The 19,364-nt window shown below is 50.4% G+C and overlaps 1 protein-coding gene across 1 annotated transcript in view; it reads left to right on the forward strand.

Moving 5' to 3' along the window:
- The first annotated feature begins 760 nt into the window (after nucleotides 1-760).
- The window catches only part of LOC133352712 (transmembrane protein 121-like), a 93,163-nt gene continuing 74,559 nt past the window's right edge, over nucleotides 761-19,364 (forward strand). The window contains 1 exon segment of the mRNA XM_061568534.1: nucleotides 761-1,427. The gene's annotated coding sequence lies outside the window, so the exon portion shown is untranslated.

The raw sequence follows: 19,364 nt of genomic DNA on the forward strand, positions 1-19,364 counted from the left end.
TCTTATCTCCGTGTGTGAGGCTCTGCTGTGTGTGTGGCTCTACTCTGCTGTGTGTGTGAGGCTCTGCTGTGTGTGTGTGTGGCTGTGTGTGTGTGTGGCTGTGTGTGTGTGACACTCTGTGTGTGTGGCTCTGCTGTGTGTGTGTGGCTCTGTGTGTGTGTGACGCTCTGTGTGTGTGGCTCTGCTGTGTGTGTGTGGCTCTGTGTGTGTGTGTGATGCTCTGTGTGTGTGGCTCTGCTGTGTGTGTGTGAGGCTCTGTGTGCGTGGCTCTGTGTGTGTGTGTGTGAGGCTCTGTGTGTGTGTGTGTGAGGCTCTGTGTGTGTGTGTGAGGCTCTGTGTGTGTGTGTTGGAGGCTCTGTGTGTGTGTGAGGCTCTGGGTGTGTGTGTGTGCGCTCTGCTGTGTGTGTGTGTGAGGCTCTGTGTGTGGCTCTGCTCTGTGTGTGTGTGACGCTCTGCTCTATGTGTGAGGCTCTGCTGTGTGTTTGAGGCTCTGCTGTGTGTGTGTGAGGCTCTGTGTGTGTGTGAGGCTCTGTGTGTGTGAGGCTCTGTGTGTGTGTGTGGCTCTGCTCTGTGTGTGTGTGTGACTGCTGTGTGTGTGTGCGGCTCTGCTCCGCTGTGCGCGTGTGTGGGGCTCTGCAAGTCTCGCAATTGGCTGATGAGAAATTCCGTGTGCGGGGAGATGAGGCCGGCCCAGCTGCTGGAGCGGCCAGCACCGCCCACACACGCCCCGCGCTCTGCGACACTCACAGCGACAGCACGAGCGGCAGCAGCGTCGCCTCACCCCTCCTCTGAGCATCGCCTCCTCTCTGGAGCTTCCCGCTATCTCTGCCCTCTCCGTATGCGCGTGTTCGCCTGACCATCTCTGGCACTCTGCTGCCACTCCGCGTAGCCTGTGCGTGTGTGCTCGTGCGCGTGTGTATCTGATCATTGCAAAGAGATACATTTCAAGTGTTGTGTGCAACGCTGGAATTTAGCTCCTCCGTTGTGTTTTTCGGGTTGTATCTCCCGCGTGTTTGTTCGGGACGACGTTTCGCTCCACCTAATGGGGAGCTGCTGGCGTTTAACGCGTGAAGCAACCGGGTGACTTTAAAACAAAAACATTGAGAATGTGTTTGTACAGTATACACGTATACTGTCGGCGTGCAAAAGGAACGCAAATGCAGCTGGAGATGAATTTTGAATTGTGAAGGAAAAAATGGGAACGACTGAACGAATTATCCGGGACTTCTGCCAGCGGTGACACTAATAGTTGCCAGACATACACGCACGTGCGTCTGTGTATGAACGGTGCCATTCATTCATGTAGCTATAGGATTTATATACTAATAAGGCAAGACTCGCAATACTTCTCACCTGTTCAGTCGCTGAAGGCGAAGTCTGTAAAACGCGCAGAAAGCGGAGTCTGGGACCCAACGCTGCACTGCCCGGTAAGAAACAACAGCATGCATCATCATACACTGGTGGCAACACGCGCGTGTGCTGGGCGGGGAGCGGTGGTGCTGCTGGTGGCAACACGCGTGTGTGCTGGGTGGGGAGCGGTGGTGCTAGTGGTGGCAACACGCGTGTGTGCTGGGTGGGGAGCGGTGGTGCTAGTGGTAGCAACACGCGTGTGCTGGGTGGGGAGCGGTGGTGTAGTGGTAGCAACACGCGTGTGTGCTGGGTGGGGAGCGGTGGTGTAGTGGTAGCAACTCGCGTGGTGCTGGGTGGGGAGCGGTGGTGCTAGTGGTAGGCAACATCGCGTGTGTGCTGGGTGGGGAGCGGTGGTGCTAGTGGTAGCAACACGCGTGTGTGCTGGGTGGGGAGCGGTGGTGCTAGTGGTAGCAACTCGCGTGTGCTGGGTGGGGAGCGGTGGTGCTAGTGGTAGCAACTCGCGTGTGTGCTGGGTGGGGAGCGGTGGTGCTACTGGTGGCAACACGCGTGTGTGCTGGGTGGGGAGCGGTGGTGCTAGTGGTAGCAACACGCGTGTGTGCTGGGTGGGGAGCGGTGGTGCTAGTGGTAGCAACTCGCGTGTGCTGGGTGGGGAGCGGTGGTGCTAGTGGTAGCAACTCGCGTGTGTGCTGGGTGGGGAGCGGTGGTGCTAGTGGTAGCAACACGCGTGTGTGCTGGGTGGGGAGCGGTGGTGCTAGTGGTAGCAACTCGCGTGTGCTGGGTGGGGAGCGGTGGTGCTAGTGGTAGCAACTCGCGTGTGTGCTGGGTGGGGAGCGGTGGTGCTACTGGTGGCAACACGCGTGTGTGCTGGGTGGGGAGCGGTGGTGCTAGTGGTAGCAACACGCGTGTGTGCTGGGTGGGGAGCGGTGGTGCTAGTGGTAGCAACTCGCGTGTGTGCTGGGTGGGGAGCGGTGGTGCTAGTGGTAGCAACACGCGTGTGTGCTGGGTGGGGAGCGGTGGTGCTAGTGGTAGCAACACGCGTGTGTGCTGGGTGGGGAGCGGTGGTGCTAGTGGTAGCAACTCGCGCGTGTGCTGGGTGGGGAGCGGTGGTGCTAGTGGTGGCAACACGCGTGTGCTGGGTGGGGAGCGGTGGTGCTAGTGGTAGCAACACGCGTGTGTGCTGGGTGGGGAGCGGTGGTGTTAGTGGTAGCAACACGCGTGTGTGTTGGGTGGGGAGCGGTGGTGCTAGTGGTAGCAACACGCGTGTGTGTTGGGTTGGAAGCGGTGGTGCTACTGGTGGCAACACGCGTGTGTGCTGGGTGGGGAGCGGTGGTGCTGCTGGTGGCAACACGCGTGTGTGCTGGGTGGGGAGCGGTGGTGCTAGTGGTGGCAACACGCGTGTGTGCTGGGTGGGGAGCGGTGGTGCTGCTGGTGACAACACGCGTGTGTGCTGGGTGGGGAGCGGTGGTGCTAGTGGTAGCAACACGCGTGTGTGCTGGGTGGGGAGCGGTGGTGCTAGTGGTGGCAACACGCGTGTGTGCTGGGTTGGGAGCGGTGGTGTAGTAGTCAGCGCGCTGCGCTAAGAACCCGACCACCCGAGTTCAATTCCCACTCACGGCCAACACCAGTGACGGTTATTTGAACCCGTCCTGTTCCTCCCCTTGGTCGACTCAGCCTGAAATGACTACCCCGTGCGGTGTGTAAACATCGCCACTGGAGAGACAAAGGCGGCCGGGTGTGGTTGTGGCCACACCAACTCGTCGTGTACCGCGTCGACTTTCACATGTGCTACTCGCGAATAGAACTTGCTCCAACAGTCTATCGAAGGCTATACGGGAGATCTTTGTCTTTTGTTTTGGAGGGTGCCACTACAACTGGGCGACCAGGATTCGATTCCTTGACGATGTACAAATGCGATGGCACGTCTGTATCCGAGTCAGCTCTGGGTCTCCTCTAGGTCAACTCAGCCTTAGATGAGACCCCGGTGCTGTGTGTTGGTTGAGAATCGGACTCGGTTTCTCGGGAATCAGAATATTGATTTACACTCGAGGAATCCGATGAGCTGTAAAGCACTTTATCACATATGTCCAGGTGCGCGAGCCGCTGAGCCACACCGCTCCTCCATCACCATCGCAGTGGATAGTCGCGTGGTGCCATTGAGACCCTGGGAGACAAAGGTGGTGCCGGTCACACCCGCCACTCTCTTGCACTACGCCGACAGTCAATAGGTGCTCGCAAACAAACGATGTTTCTACCCCGGCAGGAAAAGTCTCGTGAATGGAATACGTGTGCGTGATTTGTGCGGACTATCTTCACTAAATATTGAAACGCTTTAAATTTCGCACGAACATGCTGAACGCATTGCAGCCCTTTGCCAATCCACTGCTGGATGAAGGCCTGCCCAAGGGGAGGGGGGTGGTTGTCTGACCATACTTCACCACGCTGGTCGGCGCCGGTTGGTAAAGGGGGGCGAGAGGGAGAGGAGGTATCGGGACCGGGTCGGGATCGTCTTGGCGAGGTACGCCGCCAACCGTGGCGCCACCGCTCCCTCCCGCGGTGAGTGACGTCTCGTGGGGCGATAAGCGCGGTCTGTCGGGCGGTACACGGGAGATGGAGACACGTGACGCAAAGGAAAGGTAGTTTTGCTTTGTCAATTATTGTACGGGAGGAAAATATCATTGTGCACCTCCGATTGGTGCGGTTGGCTACGTACGATGCAAAAGAAGTTCAGCATTTGTGCATACATTTGTTTTGCTTAACGCGTGTTGTATATGCGCATTCGGCCACTATGTACATGTCAGGCAATGCACGATGCATGGGCTACTTTGGTGGTCACCCATGGGTTAATGGAGGCACGCATCCAAGGGAAGTCGGCTTTCCTTCAATGCTTAAATTTTTATGTTTGGCTTACTAGACCTCATGAAAAATGTAACCACTTTTCGCAAATGTCACGTATCTTTTTCATTTACTTAATAGTACCTTGCAGTACTTAACATAACAATCCTCGCACTGCTGTGTGAATTAGCACACTGTCCGGGCTTGACACGTGTACATGGCCGTGTGTGATGATGAGCCAGTTGAGGCGAACTTCTCGTCTTCGTGTAACTGGCTGTGTTTCGGTGGTGCGGTAAAATGTGAGTAACCCCTCCGTGTGTCAAGCAGTCTGGCTGGCAAGGTAGCGTTGGCGGTTTGGGATGGCTGATTAATTATCGCATTGCCACTTAGCGGAGCCAGAGCGGGGTGGTGTCTGCTTATGTAAGCTTGGTGATCGATAACGATATTGATTATCGGTTCCATTATTCAACGAATCGGATAAAGATTTGAAAAATAACGTCTCGCCTCTGGACCAAGTGTGCCTCTGGACGGGTGGTGATAGACGGGGCTTGGTGATAGAAAATTTATTATCGGCACGTCACGCTGCTGGGCGTGGCTTTATGGGGGTTTCCAGCCTTCGGGTTGGCATGATAGTTTGGGCGACGGCGATTTTTAAAGGGGCTTCAGTAATCGACAACAAAACAATCTGCTACGGATTTGTAATTGACAAGGAAGGCCACGTGACCGTTAAGAAGAAAAAAACGAACGTGCATTTTGTCAGGACAAATTTTGGCAGAATTGTTGGTTCCTTGTTTATCCGCTGCGCTGCACTGGGTCAAGAGCTATACGCGGAATATCAATATATAAAATCATTTAAATAAATCTCAAGTATTATACTCATGTAAGTGGGAATGAACAGAGCTGTCTCCAGAAGAAGGGGATGTTGGCTGACGGTCAAGAATAATCACGGAGTGTCAGACTAGGGTCCCCCACCGAGGAGATGGAGCGATGAAATCTGCTCGTGCGTAGGGCGGATTGGTGCATTGAATGATCACGAGGATTTCATCCAACAGTAGATTGACTTTGGCCGATTGTGAGGGAGATATTGATGGACGTACTATGAGCGGTGGTGCAGACGTAAGCGACGAACTCGGCCACCCGAGTTCGATTCCCGCTCACGGCCACCAACACCAGTGATGATTATCTGAAGCAGTCCCGGGCATCCCCTAGGTGGACTCAGCCTCAAATAAGTACCTGCTTTTGTGTGTAAACATCGCCACTGAGGAGACAAAGGCTGTCGGGCGTGGTGCTGGCCACCCACCCCCTCGTGTGGCGTGCCAGCCTTCCTAGCTGCTGGCTAACAGCACTTGCCCCGACAGTCTGTTAAGGCTACACGGGGGATCTCTGTCGTCATACTATGAGTTGACCTACTAAAGGGCAGCCCATGGTGGCTTTGTGGAGTCAGCTGACTTGCCGTTGGTGTTTCATCAGCGGTGAGTTTCGAGTGTCCGCCTGTCGCCCGTGGAGTGTTGTGTTCTTGTCGTTGTTTTACGATGAATAAATACCAAGCGGCCAGCAACAAATGGCACCGATGAAGGGTGTAATCCACAAGAGATGATACATTGTTTCGGTTTAATTGAGCAAATAAAGGAGTGGAAGGTATTTTAACGTTTTGACCGACCCACCTTCACACACAAGTTATTTTACAAACATTTTAACGCTGAGCCCTCCTAAAAACCAAGTCTTCAGAATCAGCCAAGTTTACCCTGATGAATAAATGGCATTGCTCATGATTGTTATTGTTAATAATTCATCAGCTTGTGAGCAGCCAGACGCACACACACACGTCTGCACAAATGTTGCTTAGTTTGCAATCCGTCTTTGTCGGTTTGATGAATTAAGTGCTTTCTTGTGGCTGAGGCTAAACCCCGCTGAACTTTTAATACAACTATGCTCTGTTTGCCTTTTCATATTAAAAGATTATATTCCGGCGACATGTACCGCAGTGAATGTGCAAGTGAGGGCTGGAGGGATTGGAGAGGCATTGTGCAGGCAGGGTGTGGAGATGACGAGAGGGAGGAAGAGGCTGGCTCCTGTAATGCCATAATTACATCCTTATTAAATACAATAACGGCACTAAGTAGACTGCAGTGCGCCTCCCGTCGTAAAGCCAGCATGTGTTCGTATCACTAATGTTGATGAAACGCGATTTAAAAAAGATGAAATATCTATGGGACCTTTTTTGCCAGTATCAGAAGGCCCGAAGTGGAACAGTATTAAGGGAATACAAAAATCAAAGGATTAAGAGCTCGGGTGGAGCAGTTTTATCGATGAGACCTTTTGTACTAAATCTTGACTTAAAGCTTTTGTGACTGCAGGAATTCACAATCTTTGGGTCTTTCGGTAAAGTCGCGCAGATATGTTCAAATTAATACAAATAAAATAAACAAAAAACTATGACGAAAACATGGCACGTGGCAGTGAAGACCTGGAACGTGGCAGAGAAAACCTGGAACACGGCAGTGAAGACCTGGCACACGTGACAGTAAAAACCTGGCACACGGCAGTGAAGACCTGTCACGTGACAGTGAAAACCTGGAACACGTGACAGTGAAAACCTGGAACACGGCAGTGAAAACCTGGAACACGGCAGAGAAAACCTGGAACACGGCAGTGAAGACCTGGAACACGGCAGTGAAAACCTGGAACACGGCAGTGAAAACCTGGAACACGGCAGTGAAAACCTGGCACACGGCAGTGAAAACCTGGAACACGGCAGTGAAAACCTGGAACACGGCAGTGAAAACCTGGAACACGGCAGTGAAAACCTGGAACACTGCAGTGAAAACCTGGAACACGGCAGTGAAAACCTGGAACACGGCAGTGAAGACCTGGCACATACACAATGCGTCTCGCGTTTCTCCAATAGATTTTTGACAACTGGAACTGAAGCCTGCCGCAGAGTGTCGTTGTGACCAAATTCTGGCATCGTTAGCAGTATAATTACAATATAGTAAACTATGTAAATATATACACCGTAGCATACATTTGTTTTGATTTAATTTGCATTGTGAATTGATTTTGTCATCTGAAGAGACATTTTTAGCTAACCCATTACTACTGAAACTATTTTAAAGATACCCATGAATTAATTTGAAGGTTGCTTCCCGACAAGTAGACAATCACCAGCGGTACAATATGTGCCACACCAGAGCATGCAACACTTGGCAAGCCATGTCACGCACATCGCTTTATTTCGTACGCAAAATCAACACAAGCTTGCATGCGCATGTAGGGGAGTGGGGTCGCCCTTGTTGACGTTGCTGAACGTGAGTGACTAATAAGGGAGTGGTGCAAATGGAAGACTCCCTCGCAATGAGTTAGATTCACGGATTGTTTTATCTGGTGATGCCTCTGCTACCTAAATCTTAGAACAACCTCGAGGCAAATTTCACCTCGTTTGTAAGAGTCAAGTCAGAGGGTCCGATTAGCACGGTTGACTACGTCAGGTGCGAAAGAAATGCAACGTACATACACACTTCACGGTATTGTATTTGACTCTCAAACTTAATTATTTTTACCGTATCCCATCGCTAATTTTAATCTCATGGAGCTTTCAGGGTCTCTGAAACCGTAAATGTCAAGCTGAGCTCTGGTTGACTTAACGTCTTCCATGTAGATTAATATCACCGGCAGTTCACTTAGGCCGTACATACACGCGTGTACATGTTAAGTATTACCGTGTCAGCACATGGAATTGACGAATGAAAATCATTTGGTTTTGCTGGATGGAAAATGCAGTGCAGTGCAGGATTTTTAAAAGTCTGAATGTGTATGCATGCCCCTGGCTGTTGCGCGTCTGTCAACTGTACCTTCTAGCAAGTACAAATGTGGTAAGAAAAACCCAGTTTTTCAATGCACTCACTTTTATATGCACTCATGAGTAGAACATGAACAATTTTGACCTCAGCATTAATCAAATTTGATGTGCTGAATAAAAAAGAGGCCCAGGATCGGTGGGACCTGGACCGGTTCTTTGAATGAAATCTTGAGCTGTCAGGAGAGACGAGCCCGTGCACACACTTTCAGCTCGTTAGACTTTGTATATCCGAAGATATGAAGCGCCAATGATTTGAAAGAATATAAACAGACAACAGGGCAAGCTAAATAAAAGTGTGTACAAAAACACGTCAGAGTAAATTCCTCCTCAAATGAGTATTGAGATGGTGCTCATGTAATTTTTATAGCCCCGAACCAGTGGTGGAAATTCCATATTCCTATGGCGGAGGACAAGCGTGGCCGATGCACGCCTGCAACCCGGCACTGTGGAGGCGAGGGTTGGTGGCGCGCACAATTCTCTTCCCGTGGTTGTCGAGGTCACCATTCCCTGCCAGGATATGGCAGTACAGCAAGTGGGTTAATCTCCATCTGTTTACATCTGTACTGGGATAGAGCGTTGCCCCCCATACACGCGTGGGTTGTTCTCTGGGTGCCACGGTTTCCTCAGAGATCTATAATCACTCATTCATGGAGTTGACCAAACATCCACATTTAGGGCCACGCTCCGGTTCTGGCTGCCATCCCCAATTGTTTCGTGACTTGCCGTGCTTCTGAATCGAAGGATATCTGTGTGCACGTTACAAAGAGTAACTTGTTAACTCCCCGCAGGACGACCGCCATTGACTTTCACATGAAGTGGCAATTTTGGTTATCAACCCCAATCGTTCTTCCTCTGAGCCACTTAACCAAGAGGGGATGTACGTGAATCGGGATCAGCTTGATTCCACGATGAACACGCGTGCGGGTCCGCCACGAGACCTGCAGCTCAACACGCACGTGGCATCAGCACGTCGCTCCGGCAGGTCACCGCAGTGGGCGGCCTAGCGTGGTGGGCTGCATCCCCTCCACCACGCGCCCCCCGATCCAATTTACAGTTCGCCCCCCCCCCCCCCCGTCTTCGTAGCCGGGCTCGTTGAGTCTCATGACGCTTTATCGTGAGGATCATGTCAAGTGTGTTGTGGTAAGGGAGCGATGGCGAAATGTATCATTCCAATCGAGTAATTTGCGGGTAATTACTTTTTTTTCCTGTGGTCAATTTGTACGCTGGCGTACAATAGCCTGCGCTTGCGAACGACCTCAAGGCATCTCTATAACACCCACTGTGAAGCAAACGGAGCCTTCGTTTGTGGTGTCGCACCTCCGATTAGCGCGCTTGGCTACGTACGATGCGAGAGAAGTTCAACATACGTAAGACCCGCGGTATTAATCAGGGCAGCCGCCGGATTCTTAACCGTGAACCTCTGCAACGAGCGGCGGACGTTGCCACCACACGTGGCCTGCGGGTCAAATGCCTGTGCTGTGACCATTTATTATACCACTGGATGGTTTAGTTGCCTTGTCGGAAGATCGAACTGGTCACTTCTGGATTGCAAGTCAACCATTACACCATAGCAGAAACCCTTACATATGGGAAGGGCCTTCATCCACCCAATGTTTTTAAAAAGGTTTGTAAATTAAATGTAGAGTCATTTATTTCGCTGTATGGCTCATCTCCTCTGCAACCACAAGTCCCACTCCTGCTATGTTGGTAATTCATTCAAAGCTAAGGCTTGGCCTCCAGAACCACATTGTTAAAACGATAGAGCCACGACCACGAATAGAAAATCTATAGGTAAAGTCATTGGAATCTGGTTGCATATTCCACACACAGTTCACAACCACACAAATGAATATAGCGCAACAGTTAATCCATAATATAGTTGTTTTTGGGTTGGATCGCGTAAATAAAAAAGTGTCGTTAAACCCGCCATCACCCGACACAGCCAATTAGTAAGAGTTGTCACCTAAACAGAACGTGCCAATTCTTTACTAGTACAGCACACCGCTTGTGTGTTGGAGAGCAAATCCACAACAGTTACAATCTGAGTACGACGTTGATGTCTGCCTGTTTGTGTGCGCCGTGTGACGAAGGGCCTCAAGGTTGAGATGTCACGGGAGCCAACAGAGATTTGATTCCAGGCGAAAATGCGCAACACCAGTGGAAACTGCCATCTAAACACGGTCAGGGTCACCACATTATTTGACTCACCTTGAAGTTATCATGGCTTGGAAAGGTGTGTGGTATCGGCGCTGGGGAGGCACTGGTGTGTTGACGCCTCCACCGCTAACTTGTGTGTGCCATGCGGCCTTGATGAGGCGCTCATGAGCAGCGCTTGCCACAACAGATCACTGCAGCTGAACAAACCGTGTGATTGCGTTAGTTTATTTTTATATATATGTGGTGAAAAGGTATGTTAGGATTCTTCGATTCCATCAAAATCGCTTTATACGCTCATGGTACATTCTTAGAGTTGTACATCCAATCGTCGATGACAATACAGAATATGCACGTGACCTGCTTGCCTTTCCATCAGGGCTGATGGAGTAACGCAAAGGCGGAACACAAAAGGTGGACGACACAAACGAGACGAGACAACTCGATTCCTGAATCGAGTCGTGACCCCAAAAAAATGGACAATTCATCCAATCGCAAAGGAGTGAATTGTTGCAATGCCTCGTGCTAAAAATAGGTAGACCTCGACATATTTACGTGTGTGTGTGTGTGCGTGCGTGCGTGAACCTGGTGAATATTCGCGTGTGGGTGTTTGTTGACATTTTTTTGTACATAGGGCACTTTGATTTGCTTGGGAAAAAAGGGCTTACGCCTCAGAAAACAATCTGATGCATGGCAGTGCAACCTCGGATGCATAATGGAAACAACTCAAGCTGAAAGGGTTTCATGACGTTATTAAATGTTCTGCTTAGAACGCGTGCGTGGCACGTGATCTCAACAAATGCGTGCTCGCAAGCACTTGTGGTAATACAAATAGTTAAACGAACTGAATTCCTCCATCATTTCACTTTAACATACACACGTACACACAAGGTTTCCAAATGTAAGGCATTGTCAGTTCTTTGTCACGATATCAAGGCCATTGGATGTGAATTTTATCGTTGAATAGAAACTATCCGAATGACTCTACCTCTTAATTTGCTCGCGGTAATGTCGTCATTACCACGTGGCATGATGACGAGAAGTTGCTGCACCGTCCTGAGAGCACATGGGGGCGGGGGTGGCTCTGTAAATGAGTCCACGGCTTTTTTTTTATTAAATATGCATAAGTGTGGAATGGCGAGTCTAACAATTCAAATGAAGATGGAGCAAGTTGATGTCGTTCCGTACTGCCGCGTCTTTGCGATTAAAATGTATGAATATGAGCGATCATCATCAGTTTTAATATCATCCAATTCCATTTGTATCAGAGCGAGAAATATGGGTTTTTAAAAAGGCACAATGTATAGCAATGCATGTCGGCCATTTACGTAAGTGTGATGTGTGTGCGTGTACTAATTGCACATAGCCTTATGTAAGTGCATGAACATGCATTCTGCGTAAGTGTATTGCGAAGTGCTCTACCTTGTCATTGAGATTCGAGAGCTTAATGTGCATGTATCTGTGCATGAATATACATACATGGAATAATGAAATCCAGAAATATAGACTATTCATTCGGTACATAGGTGTGTGACTATCATTTGAGAATGAATGGATTTAAGACACCCAGAAAGATGCTCTACATTACTAAATACTTATTGCGAAAGTGAAATTTATGAACTTTGCTCACGTCATTAATAAACAAAAATAAATTTTGTAATCAAGTTTCTTAAATGTACTTTTAACTACTGAAAAAGCCACAAACAACGACCGCTCTCTAAGTCCGCAAGACGCGCATCGCTAATTCCCGCTGTGTCAGATGCAGTCGAAATAAAGTAGGCGGATGGCTGCGTACGAAACAAAGTGAGCGGGACTCTTCAAGATGTGAACATTTGACAGATGGGAACAAGAAACAGACGGAGAGACGGACAGCGAGGGAGGGATCGAGAGAGTCACTCGGGTGCCGGTGCAATTCTTTCTTTGCTGACGTTCCCTTCTCATCTCTTCAACACATTTGTATATTAATATTTCTTTCCTTCAGTTCTTTTCATCGCATTCCATTACAGCGAGATGTGTTCATTGTTCCATTCAAAGATGCGGGCCCGATGGAGGAACGCTGCCTGCGTGCCGCGTTGGCGGGGTGATGTCTCTCTCCGTCTCTCTCCGGCGGATGCCTGCCGATTGATAAGCAGGGGCTGTGGTTGCTCGTGCGTCTGTTAGACACGCGAGACACTCCGCGTGTTAGACACTCCGCGTGTGAGACACTCCGTGTGACCCTGATGCTGCAGAGAGGATCACGCGCGTGGTGCAGGCGAATTTCATGGTGAGCGTGACAAGCAGCCGGGGCTTTGGGCACTGCGGGTCGCTTGGAGGGACCGTGTCCGATGGTCGGGAATCATCGAGAGCCAGGGGATGTGAAGGAACGTGTCCGTGGGGGCGGGGGGGACGTCCGCCGAGGAGTTGGAGCGATGAAGTTGGTTCGCGCCCAGGTGCTGGCTGGATTGGTACACGTCGCAGGATCGTGAGAGATGGCGGCAGCTTGGGGGAGCCTTCATCTAGCAGTGGATCGATCATGGCTACTGCTGCTGCTGATGATGATGACGATGACCAATAGTGCACGAGCAAAATCGTTGTCATCCGTTACATTGTAGCAACCTTCGTGGACAACCAAATCAGCTGCTCGTAGACTTCTCTGTGCTCATCCTGTCTTCATGAGGACATTCACAGCACTAAGAGCACTCCTTAGGAATGTGTGGCTTGCTGATGAGCACCAAAGAGTTTGAAACACGTGTCTTTCCTCCGATACCGTGTGAAGCTGCTTGGCTTGATGGATGTTTTGTTGGCCAAGTGACGGGATCATCTGTCACAGGCTAAAACTATATTTTTGGTGACTGACTGCTTTTTAGTTTCATATCTTAAGCACATGGCATGCAGAACGGCCATACCTATACCCGTTAAGAGATAAGATTTAAACAATGTCATACAATTGCTCGCTCAGTTTAACACGTTGGTTTTCGCGACCAATATTATTCACAATAAAGGTTTTTGGCTTAGATGCTTACGCGATGTAACCCAAAACACCTTTATTATGAATTGATCGCTCGTCCCCTGTGAATGTGAGCATTTTGGTGGAGTGGTGGTGCAGTGATTAACGCACTGCCCTCTGAACCCAGTGAGCCGAGTTTGATCCCTGCTCACGGCTAACATCGGTGGCAAGTGAACCGGTTCTGACCGGTGGTGTGCAGTGTGGTAATACCCCCTCCCCCTACTCCTATTATTGACAACATATGGGCAGGCCTTCATCCACCAGTGGATTGACAAGTGACAGTGAGTGACGTCAGCATGTGTATTGTTACGAACACAGCTGCTGTGTGATGGAGATGTCTACCGGCTCGTCTTGAAACAATCATGCGAAGTCGATCACATCACGCCCCCCCTACCCGCCAGACCCGGCACAACACAAACTACACCACAGCTGAGGCGGTCGGTGGTGTCCCACATTATGGATAGCCCCCACTTCTTCCAGAGCTTCCCACCAAGGGAGCAAGGCCCTCCGGGGCTACCTCGAGTGGAGGCCCTTCCGCTAGCAGCGGCACGAGGAAGTCAATTGCAGGGCTGCGCCTTTGACTGTGTGATCTGTTGCACAATCCGCTGATCTGTGCGTGCATTTCACTCACGAACACGCGTGGGGTGAATGTTGTTGTTGTTGTTGCTGTTGTTGTTGTTGCTGTTGTTGATCTCTCGCCACTCTACGGGCATGTAACGGCTGAGCACGGGCACACTTGCCGTCGGGCAGGAGTTTTTTAAAGCTAAATAAAACCATTGCAACACCGCAGCTGCATTTCGTTGGCAAGCTGTTCTCTTGTCAAGAGCCATGCGCCTGCCTTCCAGTCGGTACGCGTTGCTCCGTTTGTTTGCGGGCTGCAAACCAAGAATCCCCATCGTGTGAGAGACGGAGATTCTTAGACAGTATTGTTTTAAGTTGCCATGGCTATTGAGAGCCACACGTGCGTGCAGCAATGAATAACATAACACCAGAACAAAAATGTTAACTTACTAGCAGACGGCATCAACAAATGTGCCCCCCCCCCCCTTTATTGCATATCTTTGTGTTATTTATTGTTCGTTAAAATAAATTAGTTGAGTCTCGAGTTCGCCTCCAAACTGAAAGTGAAAATGACGTGCGCGTCAAATCGCCCGATAGTGTTGAGCGGGGGAGGGGGCATGGGGCATGGAGGGTGCTGGGGGGGGGGCTGGAGGGTGCTGGGGGGGGGGCTAGAAGGGGATAGCCCCCCCCCCTGCTCCTGGTTGAGGGATCAACCCCTCCCTCCCCCGACCCCCCATTCTGCCGTTCTCAATGCTGACGGTAGAGCCAAGCCAAGCGTTGTGTTGGTGCCACACTGCGATTGCAACGACTGCTCTCACACACACTCACCTATCTGCCGCGGTAGCATTTTCACATATTTATTTATATATTTATTATTTTCCAGCTTAATTTCATGGACAGCCTGCAGTTGGGTGGGAGGGCAGTGGAGGGAATGACAAATGAGGACAATTAAGCGACTGGCATCGCGCAGTCTCCTTATTCACGCGGCTTGTGGGGCGAATGGACGACAGATACAGGCAGCCCGTACCCTGACTCATCCTGTCGAGGGTTTCATCGTTATTCTTAGTTTGGTTGACGTAGACTGTGTATGTATGTTGGACTTCTTTCGCACCGTACGTAGCCGACCGTGCTAATCCGAGGTGCGGCGGCAGGACAACAAACTAAACACATAACGCAGTGCTAAAGATGCGAGTTCTAAATCTGGGTGATTTAAAAATGCGTAGCTCCCAGCGGCTTCCTCATATCGGAAGGAGCGGCGCCTCCACACGTGCCGCAGAAGCAGTGACCGCCGTCTCTGTTCGACGGCAGCAGCCAGCAGGCCCCTCTGCAAGGACGATGGCGAGTTTGCGTGATGGCTCATGCTCCTTGACACAACATCAGCAAAGTATTGTGGTTCATTTGCGGCGAGCGCTTTGTGCGTGATGAGTGCCCCCCGCTGAGTTTCTGTAGCCACCCCACACCGCCCCCCCCCTCCCCCAACTTTGGACGAGGGCAGGGTTGATGTACAAACGCATTTCCAACTTTTCTTTTTTTCCCCAGAGCTGATATTTATATTTTTAAAATTCAATGTCAAACTCTTGTTAATATCGCGCGCGCGTGCGCGCGTGTGTGTGTGATCGCCTCGGTGGGTGTGAGGATGTGCCTGGTGAATTCGTGCGTGTGTGTGTGTGATCGCCTCGGTGGCTGTGAGGATATGCCTGGTGAATTCGTGCGTGTGTGTGTGTGTGTGATCGCCTCGGTGGCTGTGGGGATGTGCCTGGTGAATTCGTGCGTGTGTGTGTGTGATCGCCTCGGTGGCTGTGAGGATGTGCCTGGTGAATTCGCGTGTGTGTGTGTGTAATCGCCTCGGTGGCTGTGAGGATGTGCCTGGTGAATTCGCGTGTGTGTGTGTGTAATCGCCTCGGTGGCTGTGAGGATGTACCTGGTGAATTCGTCTGCTTGCCGGTGATGGATCGCGCTTGTAAACTGACTTGGAGCGCATCCCACGGGGAGCTGGGATGAGGTTTTGCTTTCTCACAACGCCGTGAATCATTCGCGATAATCAACACGGGCTTGTCTTCTAAGGTGCCCTCTCGTTTTACTGCTGCTGCCAATGCACAGCAAGTCGCTTCGTTTTCCCTTCTAGTGCGTCCGTTTGCTTTAGCGCGAGGTGGGTTTAAATACTGTGCAGTCTGCCCTCGTTAGTCATGAAATTGCCATCCGAGATTTCGGCTGTCCGCGAATCGCATCTGGAACTCTACACGACTGAATCGAGAGAGAGAGCGCAAAAGAGATAGTGATTAGATAATGTTCATGTATTCAATAGCTTGTTAATGTGTTCACTTGAGATCATGCATGACAAAGACAGGTCTTCGTAGGCCAACATCATCCGCGAAATGTGCTATTCACGAGCATCTCCAGAACGTATCACTCGCGAATGGCGAGGGACGGCCGTGCCACGAGTGATGGGTCCTTCTTCCAGTGGTGCGATGGCCAGCGCACTCGACTTGCAGTCCAGAGGTTCGCGAGTTCCATCTCCCGGCGCGGCAGTTGAAACAACGCCGCGAGTTTCTTCAATCCCTGCCTCTGTCCTGCCAGCAGTACACACGTGAACACAACAGTCAAGCAACCAGTCACGTATGGTGGGGGGGGGGGGGGGGGGGGGGGGGGTAAAGTGTGGGTACTTGCACCTCTTCAAAGACGCATGGCCAGAAGAGTTGCCCAAACTGCCCTCTGGGGGGGCTTTCTAAAGCTCCCTCGAGTGGAAGCCATAACGCCAGCAGTTGCGTGAGCAAGCAATTTGCAGTCTGTATGTATGTTGCATTTCTTTCGCACCGTACGTAGCCGTGCTAATCAGAGGTGCGGGAGAAGGACAACAAACTAAACAGAAAAATAAGTTCTAAATATATTAACTTTCAATCTAGATGATGATGATTTAAAAGCGCACAGCTCCAGTGGCTTCCTAATATCGGAAGAAAGAGCGTTCCAGACGGCCGCAGAAGCGCATCTGAAGGCGCCGGGCTATGCGGTGACCACCGCCTCTGTTCGACGCTGCTGCTGCTGCTGCGAGTATAACGAGCGTGATGGTATCTTGCACCTTGACCTCTCCCTTCACCAAACTACCGCGCATCGTTTTGATCGTCGACAGCAGCTTGTGTTCTGCGTGCCCTCGCTTTCGTTGTCACGTTGGACTCAGAGACCGCTTTCCACTTGTTTTTAACGTGTTCATTTGTTCAGCACGAGATGGGTTCACACTTGGGAGAAAATTACAGTCAATGCCAACTCTTTGGGTGGGGGGGGGGGGTAGCATTTTTCTTGTATAAACTCTGGAGAGACACCAAATATGTATTCAACTAGGTGATTAGTCTGGATTTCATTCATTACAATTGCACATGCAGTGTTTGATTAAATTCTAGGTGAACATTTTTTTATTGTCCTTGGTGAGTTTTTTCTTTCAAGATCTTTCTTGAACTAAACTCAACACGCTCGGCAACAGCACTGCCCTAAAAGGAGAAATGAATGTGTTGATCGGTAACATTTTGGGGAAATTGCCTTTCATTTACATGTTTCATTCATCAACCCAGAACAGCGTGGGTTCCACTTCGGGATGTGTTGGTCATTGCCGGTTTCAAGGAGTGTGTTTTTGTGAAGATAGAAAGCCACTCTACGCTGTTGTAGTCTGCCTTTCTAGAACTCCCTCGAGTTGAAGTGGCATTAGAAAGTAAATGCAGGGCTGTACCTTCACCTGGAGATGAGTCTTGAGACTTGTGAGGGTGAGGCTTGGTTGGGGTGGTATTTTTCAGCTGTGATTATTTTTTCTCTCTCAGTGACAAGTGAAGAGAAATGTTTCCAACTTTTTGTTTTCAACTCGGTCGACCTAACTGTGACTCGTGAAGCAGCACAATTTATCTCACTACGTATATGCAAACACTACGCACTTGATAAATAGCACGTGCAGTTCATCACGGGTAGCAATCTCCTTTCCTGGACCCAGGAGCTGCCGTTGAAGTTTATTGGCAAGGACCTCCTTTCAATCTGCAGTTCGATTGCCGACCGAGCTACATTAACTTCCCTAAAGTACTTGACTTTCCTCTCCTACTGTCGATTCCAAGCCAACTCTAAGAGACACTCCCCCGTGTAGCCGTACAGGCTGCTCGGGCGAGTGCTGTTAGCGGGCACCCATGAGGACTGGCACGGCTCACCACGGGGGGTCCATGCGATCAGCACCACTCCACAGCGATGTCTCACACGAGCTGATGGTGACACACCGCGCCAGGTGCTCAGCGAACGATGCGTCGACCTCGTTGGGAGACACCGGAGCGGGGTTCAGATAATCACCAACCGATGCCAGCTGTGACCGGGTATCGAGCATGTGCCAGTGTGGTCGATATTCGCAACTCCGTCACCGGCCGCTAACGACGACGATCGCCGTCGCGCCCTGCGAACAGTGTCACTCCCACACGGCTCCACCCCGTGCTCTGCCCTTGCAACACCACCACCACCACCACCACTCTCGCACAGCCCCACAATTACACGCCCCCTCCACCGCTGATTTATAGAGTCGAAGTTGGCTGACTCATTGATCCTGCGTGGGTCTCAGCCCTTCCATTATTCACGTTTCCATTCTGTCAGGCGCGCAGCACCTTCATCAAACTCGCGCTCCGGCCCCAGCGCGGCGGCGGCGCGAGAGTTATAAAGCCGAGCGTGCGACGCCGAGCATAGCAATGAGTCAATTACCCAGGCGCATGTCAGTTACGTTTGACGAATGTCGGCCGACGGCAATTGTTTGTCTCCAATTAGTTATTAATGTAACGGTATATTTTATAGCCAAACATTTCGCCGCTAATGCACCTTTGATGTACCAAAATTAATTGTGATTAAAAGAAAAAAAAAACCCAACGAAGCCGCAATTCAAAATGAACAGTGTCCTTAGTCATATAAGTACAGGGATAGTGTAACGCATTGCCGGACCCGGCGTGCTCCGCGTGCGATCGTCGCTTAGGCTAATGGTGCTGCTCAGTTTATCGCAGTGCCCAGTCACTGCATTTATCAACTGATGAAATGCACTAGCGACTCAGCGTACCGTCAGTGAGCGGGCACTTAAAACATTGCTACTTCTCATTTTAGAATATGCCGCAGAGTAAGTGGCTGTGTAGTTCGCCGTGCTGCGATGGTCAGCAGACTGGACGTACAATCCAGAGGTCGCCGGTTCAATCCGCTGTGGCAGCTGAAACTATGGTGCAAGTGTTATCGATGCCACTGCTTCGGTCCGCGCAGCAGTACGAATGATTACACCGCTGTTAGTTGATCGGCAGGTAATGTCTGGTGCATCATATTCATTGTTAATCTATATTTATTGATGTGTTATATATTTCTTAGATACCATAATACGCATTCGATCACAAATGCAGCATTCTATTCATTGGATTTTTTTACTCCGGCACGTTGCGTTAAAATATAGCAGTCACTCGAGATCTACTCTACGCTGCACCTTTATGCGACAATGATTTTCCTGAGTAGCAATACCCAGGCGGTGATTTATTATACTTTGAGGACGGCGTGGTGTTTCATTCTTCACGAATAAATGTGCAGGGGGGAGCCAGAGAGAGAGAGAGAGATTAC

Source organism: Lethenteron reissneri, chromosome 41, assembly GCF_015708825.2.
Source record: "Lethenteron reissneri isolate LAM-NWPU_2019-01 chromosome 41, ASM1570882v1, whole genome shotgun sequence".
Taxonomy (NCBI): Eukaryota; Metazoa; Chordata; class Hyperoartia; order Petromyzontiformes; family Petromyzontidae; genus Lethenteron; species Lethenteron reissneri.